The 23,487-nt window shown below is 37.2% G+C and overlaps 1 long non-coding RNA gene across 1 annotated transcript in view; it reads right to left on the bottom strand.

The window, feature by feature from the left end:
* The window catches only part of LOC139125844 (uncharacterized), a 46,592-nt gene extending 23,369 nt beyond the window's left edge, over nucleotides 1-23,223 (bottom strand). The window contains exons 1-4 of the long non-coding RNA XR_011550379.1: nucleotides 23,024-23,223; nucleotides 14,062-14,192; nucleotides 2,386-2,517; nucleotides 1,603-1,734 (exon numbers count right to left, since the gene is read on the bottom strand). This is a non-coding gene — a long non-coding RNA (uncharacterized lncRNA). The remainder of the gene's footprint in view (nucleotides 1-1,602; nucleotides 1,735-2,385; nucleotides 2,518-14,061; nucleotides 14,193-23,023) is intronic.
* Between the last annotated feature and the right edge of the window lie 264 nt (nucleotides 23,224-23,487).

Genomic DNA, 23,487 nt, shown 5'->3' with positions numbered 1-23,487 from the left:
TTGGCTTGGGGCCTGAGATGAGCAACTGATAAACAGTGTGACCATACAGTACTGAACATCACACCAGCCTACATATACACATTTAATTAACCCTACATGGTGTTTTTATACACATAACTGTTAGTTGTTTAATTACATGATGAAACTCCAGTGAGATAGAAAATAATATTTATGCAGGGTTTGCTCTGGCTACTCAAGCTGATTAGCCTTTTTGGCTAATACAGTGTGAACACAAGTAGCCAGATTTTTCTTTTGAGAGGTGAGGTCAAGGGTCACACACATTCATCTCGAAGGGTCAAAGGTGATATCATTAAACACTCAAGAGTAATGATAACCAAATATTTCAGAAGTCTGCCACTTTCTCATCATCATATGTATCCTCAGTGCTGCTTTAATAGTTCAATAAAAAGAATGCTTCGTATCAAAACTCATGCATGACTATTGAACACCACTTGTGAACTTTCAAACGTCAACCAAAGAAATTGTGAAGTACAAAAAAATACAGAAAAGAGTAACATCCTCAAGATTCGATGAACGTGGCATGGCATGCCATGATCACACTGACCGTGCATGGCCAAAAGACAGCAAAACTCAGTAACTAACAATTTCCAAGCTAAGTAAACAGTGTTTTACAAAGCTGTTTCAAATCAAACTGGTTTGCACAATCCCTCGATATTTTGGTGACATTTCAGCTTGAATCATACCTTGAGATAAAATATAAACGTGAAACAAAGACATCATGTATGCTGCCATTCACGTTCAAGAGCATGGTGTGAACCCGTGAACTGGCATGTGCATTGGCTGCACGTAAAAGCAACTCTACTTTCCAAGATCAAACGGTCCGTGTCTTGTGAAAACAACAGCATAGCAGTGAAAATTGTAATGGTCACCGGTAAAAGCTCTTCACAGATGAAAGGATGATCGCTGAAAACAACTGAAATTGCATGTTTAGACTATGACAACCTCCCGGGAAAAGGACAGCATAAACGTGAACAAACAATGGCGGACGACACTAGAGTGGATCTATTCTATTTAGGTAACGGGGAACATTTCGGCGGGGCCCAAGTACATGTATTGGTATACGTGCCATTTTCCTCACGATACTATCACGGGAACTTCGATGTCCCATTAGTTTCTTTGATCTGAAAAGTAATTTTACCAACTTGTACGACCCATTATACTCTGAAAACAGTGGCAGGGCTTCTACTTAGATGAGTACGATAGTACTATGGCGGAAGACTTCCCAAGAAGTAAAACAAAACACCGCAATGCAACAGAACATCGTAGAACAAAGTGACCGAACGTGCAAATTTTGAGTCGCCAGTCTGGCGATTGTTCTGACCGTCTGAGTCGCCAATGAGTGAATCAATTCGCCATTTTGCCGTCTGGCGAGCGGTAGCGCGGACACTGGGTATGTGTAGCTGTAGTTGTCACTACTATTTATACACAACAATGGACATAACTAGTTATACCTTTAACAAACATGTGTTATTCCAAAAATTTTGATCTAACAAAATCATGCGAGTTTTTGAAAGATATCACTTTACCTTCATTTCATTGTACTCATTAATTAACACAATCAAATTAAACATTTATACATACCTTAATTCTGAACGGAGTATTGGGATGACAAATTGTAATAACCGGATGATAACTACACTGGATTCAGACAAGGAGACATCATCCAATACAGTATCTACACTGTCAACCTGCACAGGAAAGGTTGCGAATAGCCTTCCCGAGAACAAAGCAAAATCAGTGAGAATGTACTGGCCTAAGTGGGTAGCTGTAAATTTCACAACAATTTTGACAAATCAGACTGAGATCACCCCTATGAACTGTGATACCACATTTCAAATGAATTGGAATTTGGACTTGCTGTTTCAGAGAAAAAAGGCTTTTTTATACCAAAAAACAGGGAAAATTGAGCAAAAATTACAATTATCCAAATTTCAACAATATTTCCTCTTGTCTGACTGACATTATCTTTAGATACCTCCATAGCAAGTTTTAAATGAATGGGACTTTTGGCTTGGGGCCTGAGATGAGCAACTGATAAACAGTGTGACCATACAGTACTGAACATCACACCAGGCCTACATATACACATTTAATTAACCCTACATGGTGTTTTTATACACATAACTGTTAGTTGTTTAATTACATGATGAAACTCCAGTGAGATAGAAATATTATTTATGTGTCGCTGTAGTTGTCACTACTATTTATACACAACAATGACATAAAATTATACCTTTTAACAAACATGTGTTATTCCAAAAAATTTTGATCTAACAAAATCATGCGATTTTTTGAAAGATATCACTTTACCTTCATTTCATTGTACTCATTAATTAAACAATCAAATTAAACATTTATACATACCTTAATTCTGAACGGAGTATTGGGATGACAAATTGTAATAACCGGATGATAACTACACTGGATTCAGACAAGGAGACATCATCCAATACAGTATCTACACTGTCAACCTGCACAGGAAAGCTTGCGAATAGCCTTCCCGAGAACAAAGCAAAATCAGTGAGAATGTACTGGCCTAAGTGGGTAGCTGTAAATTTCACAACAATTTTGACAAATCAGACTGAGATCACCCCTATGATCTGTGATAACACATTTCAAATGAATTGGAATTTGGACTTGCGGTTTCAGAGAAAAAAGGCTTTTTTACCAAAAAACAGGGAAATTGAGCAAAAATTACAATTATCCAAATTTCAACAACATTTCCTCTTATCGGACTGACATTATCTTTAGATACCTCCATAGCAAGTTTTAAATGAATGGACTTTTGGCTTGGGGCCTAAGATGAGCAACTGATAAACAGTGTAACTTGCCAATTTATGCATGAACAAATGGCTCTGACTTTTTGCCTGATGAATGGAACAATACCTATCTAAAAAATCAAGTCTCACTTAACCGATAATGTTGATAAAACAAAATAAATCACTGCATGAGTAAAGCAAATACTGTACTACAATCACTCCAACTATCCTGTACTTTGAATGTACAGTCATGGTCTCTTATCTACACTTATTGACATAACTATAGATCTACATGCACACTACAATCACTCCACTATCCCATATTTTGAATGTGCAGTTATGGTCTCTCATCTATACTTATTGAAATAACTATCTACATGCACACTACAATCTATCCAAATATCTAATATTTTGAATGTGCAGTCATGGTCTCTCATCTACACATTGATTTAACTATCCACATACACTCTACAATCCATCCAACTATCTGATATTTTGAATGTACAGTCATGGTCCCTCATCTAAACTTATTGACATAACTACATGTATCTACATGCACACGACAATCACTCCACTATCCCATATTTTGAATGTACAGTCATGGTCTCTCATCTACACTTATTGAAAAGTATCTACATGCACACTACAATCAATCTAACTATCCAATATTTTGAATGTACAGTCATGGTCTCTCATCTACACTTATTGACATAACTATCTACATGCACACTACAATCACTCCACCATCCATATTTTGAATGTGCAGTCATGGTCTCTCAACTACACTTATGAGACATAACTATCTACATACACACTACAATCTAACCAACTATCTAATAGCTATCTAATATTGTGAATGTACAGTCATGGTCCCTCATCTACACTTATTGACATAACTGTCTACATGCACACAACAATCACTCCACTATCCCATATTTTGAATGAACAGTCATGGTCTCTCATCTACACTTATTAAATAACTATCTACATGCACACGACAATCACTCCACTATCCCATATTTTGAATTTACAGCCATGGTCTCTCATCTACACTTATTGACATAACTATCTACATACACACTACAATCTATCCAACTATCTAATATTTTGAAAGTACAGTCATGGTCCCTTATATAAACTTATTGACATAACTGTCTACATCACACAACAATCAGACTATCCCATATTTTGAATGTACAGTCATTGTCTCTCATCTACACTTATTAAATAACTATCTACATGCACACTACAATCATTCCACAATCAGATATTTTGCATGTGCTGATATGGACTCATCTACACTTATTGAAATAACTATCGACATACACGCTACAATCTCTCCACTATCCCATATTTTGAATGTACAGTCATGGTCTCTCATCTACAATTATTGACAAAACTATATACATACAAACTACCGGTACATCACTCCAACGTTCCATATTTTGTATGTACAGTCATGGTCTCTCATCTACACTTATTGACACAACTATCTACATCTACACAACAATCACTCCACTATCCCATATTTTGAATGTACAGTAATGGTCTCTCAACTACACTTATTGACATAACTATCTACATGCACACAACAATCACTCCACTATCCAATATTTTAAATGTGCAGTCATGGTCTCTCATCTACACTTATTGACATAACTATCTACATGCACACAACAATCACTCCAAATCCAATAGTTTGAATGTGCAGTCATGGTCTCTCATCTACACTTATTGACATAACTATCCACCTACACACACAATCACTCCACTATCCCATAGTTTGAATGTGCAGTCATGGTCCTCATCTACACTTATTGACATAACTATCTACATACGACTACAATCATCCAACTATCTAATATTTTGAATGTACAGTCATGGTCTCTCATCTATAGATCTACACTTATTGACATACTATCCACATGCACGTTACAATCTATCCAACTATCTAATATTTTGAATGTACAGTCATGGTCTCTCATCTAAACTTATTGAAATAACTGTCTCACATGCACACAACAATCACTCCACTATCCCATATTTTGAATGTACAGTCATGGTCTCTCATCTACACTTATTGACATAACTATCTACATGCACACAACAATCACTCCACTATCCAATATTTTGAATGTACAGTCATGGTCTCTCATCTACACTTATTGACATAACTATCTACATGCACACAACAATCACTCCACTATCCAATATTTTGAATGTGCAGTCATGGTCTCTCATCTACACTTATTGACATAACTATCCACATACACACAACAATCACTCCACTATCCCATGTTTTGAATGCGCAGTCATGGTCTCTCATCTACACTTATTCAAATAACTATCCACATACTAGCTACAATCTATCCAACTATCAATATTTTGAATGTGCAGTCATGGTCTCTCATCTGATCTACATTTATTGACAGAACTATCCACATGCACGTACAATCTATCCAACTATCAATATTTTGAATGTACAGTCATGGTCCCTTATCTACACTTATTGACATAACTATCTACATGCACACAACAATCACTCCACTATCCCATATTTTGAATGTACAGTCATGGTCTCTCATCTACACTTATTGACATAACTATCTACATGCACACAACAATCACTCCACTATCCCATATTTTGAATGTACAGTCATGGTCTCTCATCTACACTTATTGACATAACTATCTACATGCACACGAACAATCACTCCACTATCCCATATTTTAAATGTGCAGTCATGGTCTCTCATCTACACTTTTGACATAACTATCTACATGCACACACACAATCACTCCACTATCCCATATTTTGAATGTGCAGTCATGGTCTCTCATCTACACTTATTGACATAACTATCTACATGCACACAACAATCACTCCACTATCCAATATTTTGAATGTGCAGTCATGGTCTCTCATCTACACTTATTGACATAACTATCTACATGCACCCAACAATCACTCCATAATCCAATAGTTTGAATGTGCAGTCATGGTCTCTCCATCTACACTTATTGACATAACTATCCACCTACACACGTACAATCACTCCAACTATCCCATAGTTTAGAATGTGCAGTCATGGTCCTCTCATCTACACTTATTGACATAACTATCCACATACTGGCTACAATCTATCCAACTATCGAATATTTTGAATGTACAGTCACGGTCTCTCATCTATAATCTACATTTATTGACAGGACTATCCACATGCACGTTACAATCATCCAACTATCTAATATTTTGAATGTACAGTCATGGTCCCTTATCTAAACTTATTGAAATAACTGATCTACATGCACACAACAATCACTCAACTATCCCATATTTTGAATGTGCAGTCATGGTCTCCTCATCTACACTTATAGATATAACTATCTACATGCACACTACAATCATCCAACTATCTTATATTTGAATGTACAGTCATGGTCTCTCATCTACACTTATTGACATAACTGTCTACATGCACACAACAATCACTCCACTATCCCATATTTTGAATGTGCAGTCATGGTCTCTCATCTACACTTATTGACATAACCATCTACATGCACACAACAATCACTCCACTATCCAATATTTTGAAGTGCAGTCATGGTCTCTCATCTACACTTATTGACATAACTATCTACATGCACCCAACAATCACTCCATAATCCCATATTTGAATGTGCAGTCATGGTCTCTCCATCTACACTTATTGACATAATTATCCACCTACACACGACAATCACTCCAACTATCCAATAGTTAGAATGTGCAGTCATGGTCCCTCATCTACACTTATTGACATAACTATCCTACATCACTGGCTACAATCTATCCAACTATCGAATATTTTGAATGTACAGTCAGGTCTCTCATCTATAATCTACATTATTGACAACTATCCACATGCACGTTACAATCTATCCAACTATCTAATATTTTGAATGTACAGTCATGGTCCCTCATCTAAACTTATTGAAATAACTGTCTACATGCACACAACAATCACTCCACTATCCCATATTTTGAATGTACAGTCATGGTCTCTCATCTACAATTATGAGATAAACTATCTACATACACACTACAATTCACTCCAACTATCTCATATTTTGAATGTACAGTCATGGTCTCTCATCTACACTTATTGACATAACTATCTACATGCACACAACAATCACTCCACTATCCCATATTTTGAATGTACAGTCATGGTCTCTCAACTACACTTATTAACATAACTATCTACATGCACACAACAATCACTCCACTATCCATATTTTGAATGTACAGTCATGGTCTCTCATCTACACTTATTGACATAAACTATCTACATGCACACAACAATCATTCAACTATCCAATATTTGAAATGTACAGTCATGGTCTCTCATCTACACTTAATGACATAACTATCTACATGCACACGACAATCACTCCACCATCCCATAGTTAGAATGTACAGTCATGGTCTCTCATCTACACTTATTGACATAACTTTCCACATACACGTTACAATCTATCCAACTATCTAATATTTTGATTGTACAGACATGGTACCTTATCTAAAGTTATTGACATAACTGTCTACATGCACATAACAATCACTCCACTATCCCATATTTTGAATGTACAGTTATGGTCTCTCATCTACACTTATTAAATAACTGTCTACATGCACGCTACAATCACTGCACTATCAGACATTTTGAATGTACAGTAATTGTCTCTCAACTACACTTATTGACATAACTATCTAAATGCACACTACAATCACTCCACTATCCAATATTTTGAATGTACAGTCATGGTCTCTTATCTAAACTTATTGACATAACTGTCTACATCACACAACATCAACTATCCATATTTTGAATGTACAGTCATGTCTCTCATCTACACTTATTAAATAAACTATCTACATGCACACTACAATCATCTCCACTATCAATATTTTGCATGTACAGTCATGGTCTCTCATCTACACTTATTGACATAACTATCTACATGCACACGAACAATCACTCCACTATCCCATATTTTAAATGTGCAGTCATGGTCTCTCATCTACACTTTTGACATAACTATCTACATGCACACACAATCACTCCACTATCCCATATTTTGAATGTGCAGTCATGGTCTCTCATCTACACTTATTGACATAACTATCTACATGCACACAAACAATCACTCCACTATCCATATTTTGAATGTACAGTCATGGTCCTTATCTAAACTTATTGAAACTAACTATCTACATGCACACAACAATCACTCCACTATCCCATATTTTGAATGTACAGTCATGGTCTCCCATCTACACTTATGAGATATAACTATCTACATGCACACTATAATTATCCAACTATCTATATTTTGAATGTACAGTCATGGTCCCTCATCTACACTTATTGACATAACTGTCTACATGCACACAACAATCACTCCACTATCCCATATTTTGAATGTGCAGTCATGGTCTCTCATCTACACTTATTGACATAACTATCTACATGCACACAACAATCACTCCACTATCCATATTTTGAATGTGCAGTCATGGTCTCTCATCTACACTTATTGACATAACTATCTACATACACACTACAATCATCCAACTATCCAATATTTTGAATGTGCAGTCATGGTCTCTCCATCTACACTTATGACATAACTATCTACATACACACGACAATCACTCCAACCATCCCATAGTTAGAATGTGCAGTCATGGTCCCTCAACTACACTTATTGACATAGACTATCCACATACACACTATCAATCTATCCAACTATCTAATATTTTGAATGTACAGTCATGGTCCCTCATCTACACTTATTGACATAACTATCTACATGCACACAACAATCACTCCCTATCCCATATTTTGAATGAACAGTCATGGTCTCTTATCTACACTTATTAAATAACTAGTCTACATGCACACAACAATCACTCCACTATCCCATATTTTGAATGTACAGTCATGGTCTCTCAACTACACTTATGAGACATAACTATCTACATACACACTATAATCTATCCAACTATCTAATATTTTGAATGTACAGTCATGGTCCCTGATCTACACTTATTGACATAACTGTCTACATGCACACAACAATCAACTATCTATCCATATTTTGAATGTGCAGTCATTGTCTCTCATCTACACTTATTAAATAACTATCTACATGCACACAACAATCACTCCACTATCAGATATTTTGATGTACAGTCATGGTCTCTCATCTACACTTATTGACATAACTATCTACATGCACACAAAAATCACTCCACTATCCCATATTTTGAATGAACCTTCATGGTCTCTCATCTACACTTATTGACATTAACTATCCACATACACACGACAATCACTCCAACTATCCCATAGTTTGAATGTGCAGTCATGGTCCCTCATCTACACTTATTGACATAACTATCTACATGCACACAACAATCACTCCAACTATCCAATATTTTGAATGTACAGTCATGGTCTCTCATCTACACTTATTGACATAACTATCTACATGCACCCAACAATCACTCCATAATCCAATAGTTTGAATGTACAGTCATGGTCCCTCATCTAAACTTATTGAAATAACTATCCACCTACACACAACAATCACTCCACTATCCATATTTTGAATGTGCAGTCATGGTCCCTCAACTACACTTATGATATAACTATCTACATACACACTACAATCTATCCAACTATCTTATATTTTGAATGTACAGTCACGGTCTCTCATCATAATCTACACTTATTGACATAACTATCTACATGCACCCTACAATCTATCCACTATCTAATATTTTGAATGACAGTCATGGTCCTTATCTACACTTATTGAAATAACTGTCTACATGCACACAACAATCACTCCACTATCCTATATTTTGAATGTGCAGTCATGGTCTCCCAACTACACTTATAGACATAACTATCTACATACACACTACAATCTATCCAACTATCTAATATTTTGAAAGTACAGTCATGGTCCCTCATCTACACTTAATGACATAACTATCTACATGCACACTACAATCACTCCACCATCCCATACTTTGAATGTGCAGTCATGGTCTCTCAACTACACTTATGAGACATAGCATCTACATACACACAACAATCATTCCACTATCAGATATTTTGAATGTACAGTCATGGTCTCTCATCTACACTTATGAGACATAGCTATCTACATACACACTATAATCTATCCACTATCTCATATTTTGAATGTAACAGTCATGGTTTCTCATCTACACTAATTAAATAACTATCTACATGCACACAACAATCACTCCACTATCCCATATTTTGAATGTACAGTCATGGTTTCTCATCTACACTTATTAAATAACTATCTACATGCACACGACAATCACTCCACTATCCCATATTTTGAATGTACAGTCATGGTCTCTCATCTACACTTATTGATACAACTTCTACATACACACTAAATCTATCCAACTATCTAATATTTTGAAAGTACAGTCATGGTCCCTTATCTAAACTTATTGACATAACTATCTACATCACACTACAATCATCCACTATACCATATTTTGAATGTACAGTCATTGTCTCTCATCTACACTTATTAAATAACTATCTACATACACACTACAATCATTCCACTATCACATATTTTGCATGTACAGATATGCATCTCATCTACACTTATGAAATAAACTATCCACCTACACACTACAATCATTCCACTATCCCATATTTTGTATGTACAGTCATGGTCTCTCATCTACACTTATTGACACAACTATCTACACCTACACAACAATCACTCCACTATCCCATATTTTGAATGTACAGTAATGGTCTCTCATCTACACTTATTGACATAACTATCTACATGCATACAACAATCACTCCATAATCCAATATTTTGAATGTGCAGTCATGGTCTCTCCATCTACACTTATTGACATAATTATCCACCTACACACGACAATCACTCCAACTACCCCATAGTTTGAATGTGCAGTCATGGTCCCTCATCTACACTTATTGACATAACTATCCACATACTGGCTACAATCTATCCAACTATCTAATATTTTGAATGTACAGTCACAGTCTCTCATCTAGTAGATCTACACTTATTGACATGACTATCCACATGCACGTTACAATCTATCCAATTATCTAATATTTTGAATGTACAGTCATGGTCTCTCATCTACAATTATTGACAAAACTATATACATACACACTACCGGTACATCACTCCAACGTTCCCATATTTTGTATGTACAGTCATGGTCTCTCATCTACACTTATTGACACAACTATCTACATCTTCACAACAATCACTCCACTATCCCATATTTTGAATGTTCAGTAATGGTCTCTCAACTACACTTATTGACACAACTATCTTCATGCACTAAACAATCACTTCACTATCCCATATTTTAAATGTACAGTATCTACACTTATTGACATAACTATCTACATGCACACAACAATCACTCCACTATCTAATATTTTGAATGTACAGTCATGGTCTCTCATCTACACTTATTGACACAACAATCATCCCACTATCCAATATTTTGAATGTGCAGTCATGGTCTCTCATCTACACTTATTGACATAACTATATTTACGCACACAACAATCACTTCACTATCCCATTTTTAAATGTCAAGTAATGGTCTCTCAACTACACTTATTGACATAACTATCTACATGTACACAACAATCGCTCCATTATCCCATATTTTGAATGTACAGTCATGGTCTCTCATCTACACTTATTGACAATAACTATCCACATACTCATGACAATCACCCCAACTATACCATAGTTTGAATGTGCAGTCATGGTCCCTCATCTACACTCATTGACATAACTATCCATATACACGCTACAATCTATCCAACTAACTAATATTTGGAACATACAGTCATGGTCTCTCATCTACACTTATTGACATGACTATCCACATGCACGTTACAATCTATCCAACTATCTCATATTTTGAATGTACAGTCATGGTCCCTTATCTAAACTTATTGACATAACTGTCTACATGTACACAACAATCAATCTAACTATCCAATATTTAGAATGTACAGTCATGGTCTCTCATCTACACTTATTAAATAACTATCTATATGCACACTACAATCACTCCACTATCGGATATTTTGCATGTGCTGATATGGTCTCTCATCTACACTTATTGAAAGAACTATCCACATACACACTACAATCTCTCCACTATCCCATATTTTGAATGTACAGTCATGGTCTCTCATCTACACTTATTGACACAACTATCTACATGCACACAACAATCACTCCACTATCCCATATTTTGAATGTACAGTAATTGTCTCTCATCTAAACTTATTGAAATAACTATCTACATGCACACGACAATCTCTCCACTATCCCATATTTTGAATTTACAGTAATGGTCCCTAAACTACATTTATTGACAAAACTACAATCTCTCAACTATCCAATAATTTGAATGTACAGTAATGGTCTCTCAACTACATTTATTGACATAACTATCTGCATGCACACAACAATCACTCCACTATCCCATTTTTAAATGTACAGTAATGGTCTCTCCATCTACACTTATGAGACATAACTATCAACCTGCACACAACAATCACTCCACTATCCCATATTTTGAATGTACAGTAATGGTCTCTCATCTACACTTATCGACATAACTATCTACATGCACACAACAATCACTCCACTATCCATATTTTGAATGTACAGTCATGGTCTCTCATCTACACTTATTGACATGACTATCCACATGCACACGACAATCACTCCACTATCCCATATTTTGAATATGCAGTCATGGTCTCTCATATATGCACTTATTGACACAACTATCTAAATGAACACTACAATCTCTCCAGCTGTCCTGTATTTTGAATTTGCAGTCATGGTTATAGGATATCAACTCAAGCCTACACAAATCTGACCATCTGTAAAATGTTTATTGTGTGAGTAAAAATGTGTGTATCCACATAGAACAACACACCAGGCCTACACAAATGTAATTTTCTAGATACATGTTTACTGTGTGAATCAAGATGTGTGTCCACATAGGACATCACCCTGGCCAACACAAAAGGAATGTGTACATGTTTACAGTGCGAGTCAAAATGTGTGACCACAAAGGACATCACACCAAGCCTACACACAAATGTAGTTATATCTATATGTTTATAATGTTAGTAAAGGGGTGTCCACATAGGAAGTCACACCACGCCTACACAACATCAATTATGGTAACTGTGTAATCAAGATGTGTGTCTACATAGGAAATCACACCTAGCCTACAACATTAACTATTTTTACATGTTTATTAATTGTGTGAGTCAAGATGTGTGTCCACATAGGACATCACACCTGGCCTACACAGCATTATATTAAGTATCTATACATGTTTATTATGTGAGTAAAGATGTGTTTCAACATAGGACGTCACACCTGGCCTACACAATATTATTTATTATCTGTACATGTATACTGTGTTATCAAGATGTGTATCCACATAGGACATCACACCTGGCCTACACAAATCTAATTTAATCTCTACATGTTTAATGTGAGGGTCAAGATGTGTGGCCACACAGGACATCACACTTAACCTTCACAACATTAATTATCTTTCATGTTTATTGTGTAATCAAGATGTGTGTCCACATTGGACATCACACCTGGCCTACACAATATTATTAATTATCTGAACATGTATACTGTGTAATCAAGATGTGTATCCACATAGGACATCACACCTGGCCTACGCAAATCTAATTTAATCTCTACATGTTTAATGTGGGGGTCAAAATGTGTGTCCACATAGGACATCACACCAGGCCTACACAAATCTCATTATCTCTATATGCTGTGTAAGTCAAGATGTGTGTGACCATACAGTACTGAACATCACACCAGGCCTACATACATATTCAATTAACCCTAAACCCTACATGGTGTTTTTATACATATAACTGTTAGTTGTTTAATTGTATGAGGAAACTCCAGTGAGATAGAAATATTATTTATGTGTCGCTGTAGTTGTCACTACTATATTCACAACAATGACATAAAATTATACCTTTTAACAAACATGTGTTATTCCAAAAAATTTTGATCTAACAAAATCATGCGAGTTTTTTTAAGATATCACTTTACCTTCATTTCATTGTACTCATTAATTAACACAATCAAATTAAACATTTATACATACCTTAATTCTGAACGGAGTATCGGGATGACAAATTGTAATAACCGGATGATAACTACACTGGATTCAGACAAGGAGACATCATCCAATACAGTGTCTACACTGTCAACCTGCACAGGAAGGTTGCGAATAGCCTTCCCGAGAAAAAAGCAAAATCAGTGAGAAAGTACTGGCCTAAGTGGGTAGCTGAATTAGCGTGGTTGGAAAACAGAAACTGAATAGACTACAACATACACAGAATTATTCAAATTCACAACACATGTAATTCTATCAGATGTGAGATTGTCCAAATGAAGTTTCTGGTGACTGTAATTATCCCCATCCATATCGGGGAGATATCTCAGGTAAATATACAGCATTCATCACAACAATACTTCTCTATTAAACTTTGTACATTATTGGAGCCCTGGATGATATCATTCTATTCAGATTCTTCCAAAAAGGCTAGTGTGGTGCTTACATTTTGTCAGAGAATCCCAAGGAAACCAACTTATAACTCACATTGTTTCTGTACCCAGAAAACTGCACATTGGTGAACGGTCAGACACAGTGCTATTTTTTTGGCAAAAGAAATGCCTTTCAGCCATGAAACAGATTTACAGCCACAGTAGCTATAACTTTTGGTGATTTTCAGCATTTTTGTTCTGTATACCGGTATTTACTGAACTAGTTATTGTTAAACGTATAAATCATGTAGAAATGTCCACTATATAGCTTATCAGCACAGCTCATATGTGTATAATGAACATTGTTATTGATAAATAAATTTTAGTCCGGACTAAAATTAAAATGTAAACAGTAACAATGCATTCTACACACATACACTTTGAATTCACAAGCTGAACACTGTGTATTTGTATATCTTTTGTTTGCATTGAGGGTCCGCTTAATACACATTACAGTTAATAGGACCTGTGTCTTTAGTTTTTTTTCCTTTGGCATTTGGTCATTGAACTGTCACAAGGTCTTCAGTGTTTTTACCTGCAAGATTATATAATGGTTTAGACCTGTGACATGCTCAATGGAGCCATTTTTCCCATGATTCAATTTTACAGGACGTTTAAGAAGCCCAGCAAAAGCATTCGTTTTTTATGATTTTACGGAAACCCTATGATTCAAAGTTGGTGGAAATGACTGTATTGGGTAACAGCCTCCCCTAGAGGACATTAAAAAATACCGCCAATAAGACGGTGTCACTCCCATATGATCAGAGTTGTTGTATAATAACTGTGGCACTGGGTCACATAGCCCATGGTGAACTGCATTAAAAATCAGTCAATAGGATTCAGAGATGTTTGCTCAAAAATGGGAGAAAATGACCCAAAAATACAATCACACAAATTTACTTCAATTTGAAACAAAGCATATCTAAACCAAGGAGTTTTGAGTATTTACATTCTTGATGGATTTCACAGAAATATTCTTCCAAAAATAAACTTCAAGTTAAACAGTTAGAAGGAGCCACGTTGGCCCAGGAGGCACCCTCTTTGTCCAATGTAAACATCCCCCTATTTTCTGGCTCATGAATATTAATTAGGCCACACTTGTCGTGCAGCGGAAGCAAAAACGACTCCGATTGTTGTGAGTGTTTATAATTATTGAAGCCAGGTATGTATATTTACATTGATACTTCAAAGAGTTTGTTAACTACATGTACTTTCCCTTGACAAATCTGGCAATATTCGATTCGGCAGGTTGCCAAATGTCACTATTTCTCACTGCTATTGCCGGTTACCAGGCAAGCGCTAACTTCATAGCAACAACCACCTTCCCAAGAAAACCGTTTAAAATTGATAGTTTTATGCCATGATTCAAAATTTTAAAATCATACGATTGTTGTTTGATAATTTCTGATCCTTACAACTATAATTTCAATCACTATTGATAACTTTTGTTGAAATCAAGTCAGGCTGAAATTTCCGTTTTCGCCGTGCAGTCAATGAATATTGCTACCCCATTGACGGCTATGGCAGATTACACATCGATTTCACCAACTGTAGAAAAGATGGTTGTTTTTATAACGCGAGTGCCGAAATTCAAAATTCTGAAACCAACAGTTGTTTTTAAATTCCCAAATGAACTCAAGGACACTAAAATTTCGCCATTAAATAGAGAAATAAAAAAACTTAACCTGAAAGAATTTTCATATCTTGATTACTGTGCTCGCGTCGAAATGGCCACGCGTATATGCGCTTACAGACCTGCATGCATACGCGTGTCGCCGTGTGTCCCTTGGGAAATATACTATGTTAATGGCAGCGATTATGGATAATGACATACCGGTATGTGCAGGGACTCTTTTTCCCGGCAAACACCTCGCATTTGATCGATGAACTATGTATGTATGTATGTATGTATGTATGTATGTATGTATGTATGTATACATGTATGTATGTATGTATGTATGTATGTATGTATGTATGTATGTATGTATGTATGTATGTATGTTAGCTGTGCATGGCAGGGCTGTGTGTTACCAGCATTATACGACCTCCGACCACAGGCTATGGTGGGAGGCCACATAACGCCGGTAACACACAGCCCTGCCATGCAGAGCTACTATGTATGTACCAGGGGTATGTATGTATGTATGTATGTATGTATGTATGTATGTATGTATGTAAGCTGTGCATGGCAGGGCTGTGTGTTACAGGCGTTATACGGCCTCCCACCACAGGCTGTGGTGGGAGGCCACATAATGCCGGTAACACACAGCCCTACCATGCACAACTAAATGTATGTATGTATGTATGTATGTATGTATGTATGTATGTTAGCTGTGCATGGCAGGGCTGTGTGTTACCAGCGTTATACGGCCTCCCACCACAGGCTGTGGTGGGATGCGATGTATGTATGTATGTATGTATGTATGTATGTATGTATGTATGTATGCATGCATGTGTATGTATGTATATATGTATGTATGTATGTATGTATGTATGTATATGTTTGTATGTATGTATGTATGTATGTATGTGTGTGTATGTGTGTATGTATGTATGTGTATGTATGTATGTATGTATGTGTGTATGTATGTATGTATGTATGTATGTATGTATGTATGTATGTGTATGTATGTTAGCTGTGCATGGCAGGGCTGTGTGTTACCGGCGTTATACCGGTACGGCCTCCCACCACAGGCTGTGGTGGGAGGCCACATAATGCCGGTAACACACAGCCCTGCTATGCAGAGCTAGTATGTATGTATGTATGTATGTATGTGTGTATGTATGTATGTATGTATGTATGTATGTATGTTAGCTGTGCATGGCAGGGCTGTGTGTTACCGTCGTTATACGGCCTCCCACCACAGGCTGTGGTGGGAGGCCACATAACGCTGGTAACACAGTGAGCCCTGCCATGCAGAGCTAGTATGTATGTATGTATGTATGTATGTATGTATGTATGTATGTATGTATGTATGCTGTGCATGGCAGGGCTGTGTGTTACCGTCGTTATGTCTCATCCCACCACAGCCTCTGGTGGGAGGCCGTATAATGCGGTAACACACAGCCCTGCCATGCAGACATTAGTGGACGTTTCCATCTAAAAACAATGCATATTCAATGCACATTCACCACTTGAAATAGGGGTTTGAAGGGGTATGGAGCTCCTAATTAAAGTTATTTGCCATCTCGTAAGCTGTTTGCAATATGTGATTAGAGATAGCAATTAAGTGGGTGTACAGGGCAGACATCTTTGCCTTACACACTTCACTCATACAGATAATCGTTCGCCTTGAACTTCTTTGAACATTGTACCCTAATTTTCACAGAATAGGACCTATAAATATACTACACGCCATATTTTAGTTCAAATTAATAAAAGTAGGAACAAATTCCGATGTCCTGAAATGATAATACTGTTGTCAAGGTTTACACGAGACTGAGTTTGTGCCGCTTCGCTGTACAATACCTTGCAATGGCATAAAGTAGTACCAGCGAAGCTATTGGTATCTGAAGTTGTTGACTAAGCGTTATGTAATGTCTGATTATATCTGATATAACTACTGTAGATTGCATATTATCAGTGCAGAAAGAGCTCAAAAAAGTGCACTGTTTTTTAGATGCAAGCGTCCCGTCATGAGCTAATATGTATGTACCGGGGGTATGTATGTATGTATGTATGTATGTATGTATGTATGTATGTATATGTTAGCTGTGCATGGCAGGGCTGTGTTACCGGTGTTATACGGCCTCCCACCACAGGCTGTGGTCACGGGGAGGCCACATAACGCCGGTAACACACAGCCCTGCCATGCAGAGCTAGTATGTATGTATGTATGCATGTATGTATGTATGTATGTTTGCTGTGCATGGCAGGGCTGTGTGTTACCGTCGTTATACGGCCTCCCACCACAGGCTGTGGTGGGAGGCCACATAACGCCGGTAACACACAGCCCTGCCATGCAGAGCCAGTATGTATGTATGTATGTATGTATGAATGTATACATGTTTGCTGTGCATGGCAGGGCTGTGTGTTACCGGCATTATACGGCCTCCCACCACAGGCTGACAGGCCACATAATGCCGGTAACACACAGCCCTGCCATGCAGAGCTAGTATGTATGTATGTATGTATGTATGTATGTGTGTATGTATGTATGTATGCATGTATGTATGTATGTATGTACCGGTATGTATGTATGTATGTATGTATGTATGTAAGCTGTGCATGGCAGGGCTGTGTGTTACTTAGTCAGAAAACAGACAGGTTCAGGCAGGATCCCGAGGTAAGATAATTCTCTCTCTCTCTCTCTCTCTCTCTCTCTCTCTCTCTCTCTCTCTCTCATGCACACACTGTATATATATATATATATATATATATATATATATATATATATATATATATATATATAATATATATATATATATATGTATACCCTTATATCCCGAGGTAAGATAATTCTCTCTCTCTCTCTCTCTCTCTCTCTCTCTCTCTCTCTCATGCACACACTGTATATATATATATATATATAATATATATATATATATATATATATATATATATATATATATATATATATATATATTATAGTACCAGTGCTTCATGCAAAAAGCAGAAGGTTACAAAGGAAGTTCAATATGGGGTTGGGTCTTAATACAATGGAGGGAAGAGAAGCCAAGCATTTGCGCTTACTTGAATACAGTTGTAAATCAACACCCCAGAACAGATGGTCTCTCATATTCAGGCATGAATACGTACTACTGTATTGGCTACGCACACAAGACCCCTGTTCTGATAATTATAGGGGGGGGGGGGGGTCATATGGGATTGAAAGCCATAGAGAATGCCAAATATATTCCAGACAGATATTATGATGACCCGAGTTACTGTTTTTGTGGCAATGAGAAGCAGTGTTTCCTCTGAATCTTGTGAAATTTGCAGCAGCAAATTTATGGGGGAAATTAAACGGTCTGCAGTGAGTGGGAAAATAAGTAAAATTCTGAAAAATACATTGAAGTGATGAGCTTTGGATGCAAAATTGTGCATGCCTTCACAGTGTAAATTTGAATGGATATAATAGGTATACAAAGATGTTGATAAGTTTTGCCTATATAAGTTAGAAGCTAATTGTTAAACATTTTGTAGGATTATTAGAAAATCATAAACAGCTGAGAATGAAATTTTTAAACAGTTAAGTGTAAGATTGAATTCAGTTTTTGTCTGAGAATGATCTTTGTGCTTTGATAAATATATAAAAGAATTTCAATTTTTTAGAATTACGTGAGATCATAATTTAGTTTCACAATCACTGCTGAGCCTATATCCAAAGGTTTTTGAAGTAATGTAATTTTAATATTTTGGCCGCATTTTAATGGAAATTGTAAAGTCTGAATTTGTAAAATTTAGTGTAAAAAAAATTTCTTCATGGGACTGCAAAAGTTCACTTCATTTGCTGAGTTGAACATTGCAGCAGAGCTTTCAAAGAGGTGATACTCGAATACATGTTTGACCAATGGTTAAGAAATAAATGCATGTAGTGTTTTTTATTGACAAGTTATCTTGTTAATATTTAGGATGCCTTTCATTCTGAAACCACCATTGTATGTAAGGAATATGGACTGTAATTTACTGTATGCCACAGTTAACTTTCAAGCAAAGTCATAAAGATCACAAACTTTGATGAAATATCAATTTTTTTTTTATTTCTGTATGATTGAACATGTGCAGAAACATCTGCTGATTTCATGCTTTGAAAAAAGGCCAAAAAATGTGAACTCTTCACAGCTATGAAATGATTTCAAAACTTGAACAAGAACGTCAAACCTCAGCAGTTCAAAATTTCTCCAGGACATCTCACCATTCAAACATGTTGAGGAACCCCATGTTTGTTCCAACAGCCATAGTGGAAGTTGATCGTCGCTGTTTCTGATGTCTTCCTATACCGCACGATCATGGGCTTGTCATCGGTACAGATAACTTCCATACACTGAACCTTTACTGACCTCAGTAACAGCTGCTGATTTTCGTAGCGGGCTCCACGGCCAAGGATAGTTGACTTTGTTCAACCAGGTAAATTTCAGAGTTACTGTACACGGTGTTTCAGACTCTTCAATGCGCATTGAATTGCGGGTTGAATACAGCCGAATGAGCTCAAACACTTCTGCTGGGATATTTCTGCTAAAGGTTCCCTTCCATGGATTCCGCATTGAGCAAGAGGGTTTCAATTTCTGGGTCACTGCTGATCGCCAATGTCTCATTTCACACTCAAATATTGGGTACACCTCTATCTGGCGGAGCTTTACCTTGTCAGCTGTGATTTTATCATGTTTCTTGATTGCAGGGTCAACATTGGCATCTAGTTCATCGAAAAGGCCATGTACCGGTAGGTCACAATGGAAATCGCCCTTGCTTCTCATAAGCTCAAACTTTGCGTTGCGTAGCTTACGCTTGACAGCTGTAGCGATGACTAACATGGGCGCTGCCATATTGATTTACAGTAACTACGGTAAATGACCTCAGTCATGACCCCAATATAGGTATACGCGCTCCACGAAGCATTGGACAAAACAGGGCGCTGCTGGGCCGCAGTGAACATACCGGTATACTTCATCTCTTGTATAAACACAGATGGCTGTGTGCTATCTATCAGCTGAGCTCTATAAACTGTCAATTTCAATGTCAATACCCCTTTCAACAACAGACTTTGTGAAACCAATATTTTAAAGCCATCAATTGGACCTCTTGTATTATAGCAATCATGGTGATGTTAAAAAAGATTTTGCAAAAGACAATGCAGGGGTTTCACTAAGTTTTGAAACAGGGGGCCATATGAAAATTACAGGGGGCCAAGCCATACCAACCAGCAAACATGTGGATGTTTGGTACGTACCCCCACCCCTCACCCACCAATACACGGTTCCAAATTAGCTTTTTACAAACTGGACAAAACAGTTCATCAACCACAAACGGTAAGTTACAAGTTTTATTTCAAGCATTGCTTACAGAAATATGTCATTATGATCATCTACAAACAGGGTTCGAAATTTATTTTTTTTGTTTGGTGGTCAAGTTTGACCACCAGATTCAAATTTTGGTGGTCAATTGCAAAATTCTGGTGGTCAAAAATAATTGTCATTGTCAGAGTGTAATTCTTGTGGAGGTCAGGGTCCATAGGGGTGAATAGTGGGCTGACATCTTGTTCTGGAACCATTCCACTATGCTGCTACTCGTGTTACGTTGGTCTATGTTGGATGCCCAGTAAAATCCACTAGAAAAATTTTCAGTATTTTCACAACTTGAAATGAGTGCATGAGTGACTGACTGACTGTAAGTTTTGACAGAATTACAAACTGAGTAATCAAGAAATGACAATTACTGCTGATAACATGACAATTATTGCATTTTTTGAACTTATGAAGTTTTGTCAGAGTTTTGTACAATGAGATGTTATGCAACATTTGCAGACTTAATCACAATAATCATAGCAGTAAACAGTAAAACAAAGAGAGACATTGTCTATCCAAAGGAACGCCTCACTTGGGTAGATTGGAGTGGGGTTGAAGGACTGACATTAAACCAAAGTGGAGGGACTGTGATTGAACAGACAAGATGTGTACTACTAGATAACTGCTATATCTATCTCTGAGGATAATATATTGTTTCTGGATACTCCTAGCAATAAACTGTGAGAGGAATGTAAGACTTACAGCTTTGCAGCACTAGTGTGACCTCCGAAAACTTGGTGGTCAACATTGATGCAGTTTTCCTCTATGGTTCACCACTGAAAATAGTCATTTCAAGTGATTGTTGGTAGAACAGAATGAAAATTTCTATGAATTTTGACTTTGACCCTAGTACACTAGCCCTCAGTCGCTCCGCATTTCTACTTTATTTACATTTTTCAAAGGATCAGGGACCAACATTAGACAGCCTGGATCTACTTTAAAATCATCAACGGCAGCTGTTGTAAAAAAGTGTTCGTTTTATGAAAGTGTTCGTTTTTTGGAAACCACACTCAAAAATGCATCGTCTTCAACACAAAAGCATACAAGATATGAATTTAGAGATGTATTGGAAGCCATCGATACGGGGGTTTTTGAATGAATTATTGCGGCTTTTGGTGCAGGAAAGCAGTCTTCGAACTTTAGTGATAGGTGCAGGCTATAGCAGCCATGGCCGGTTTATTCCATTTCCGGACTTCCTGCATTGCCGTGTATGACGACTGTGCTACAGCCAACCGCTAAACGTCACAGTCTGCTGAAGTTTACACCTTCATTTATTCAGTTTTGAAATTTATATGCCCACGGAGTTAAGGCAAGTCAACATAAAGAAAATCATTAAAATCCGAGAGCGAACGTCGACCACCAATGCCAAGGTGTTGTTTACATTTTACAACCCGAGGCTGGTGGATCGCTGTAGGGGCGAATGCTGATGCATTCAGAAGAAACATTTCCTGATAAATATTCATAAAACGCCGCATAAGTATCAATATGATCTGAGAAATTGCCATAAACTGTACCTTTCGTCATCAACCCGTCTGTATTTCTCCATTTCGACCCAATGAATCACTTCACTCACATCTCATGGCCAACGCAATGTTGCGTTATGGCACAAGCTCAATGACCTCTAACCTCCAACCAGCTGTGTACGTTGTATTGACGTTTTCCATGCACAGGCGCTCCTTAGCTGGGTCGTCTGCTAAGTAGATCGATTTTCGGATCGATCTATTGATCCCGTAGTCGATATGCCCGCCACTGCAACCTAATTAGGTTAACCTATTTAGGTTGCAGTGGCGGGCATATCGACTACGGGATCAATAGATCGATCCGAAAATCGATCTACTTGGCAGACGACCCAGCTAAGGAGCGCCTGTGATTCCGTGCGGTACTATCGGTACCTACATCTTCAAGCTTAGCGAGGCATTGCGCGATCGACAAATGCGAACGAATGAACACAAAATTTTCGTTGAAAACACCCCAAAAG

The sequence above is a fragment of the Ptychodera flava genome (assembly GCF_041260155.1).
Source record: "Ptychodera flava strain L36383 chromosome 3 unlocalized genomic scaffold, AS_Pfla_20210202 Scaffold_26__1_contigs__length_13983176_pilon, whole genome shotgun sequence".
Lineage (NCBI taxonomy): Eukaryota > Metazoa > Hemichordata > Enteropneusta > Ptychoderidae > Ptychodera > Ptychodera flava.
The sequence above is the reverse complement of the archived record's forward strand: the minus strand, read 5'-3'. Positions and strand labels throughout refer to the sequence as shown.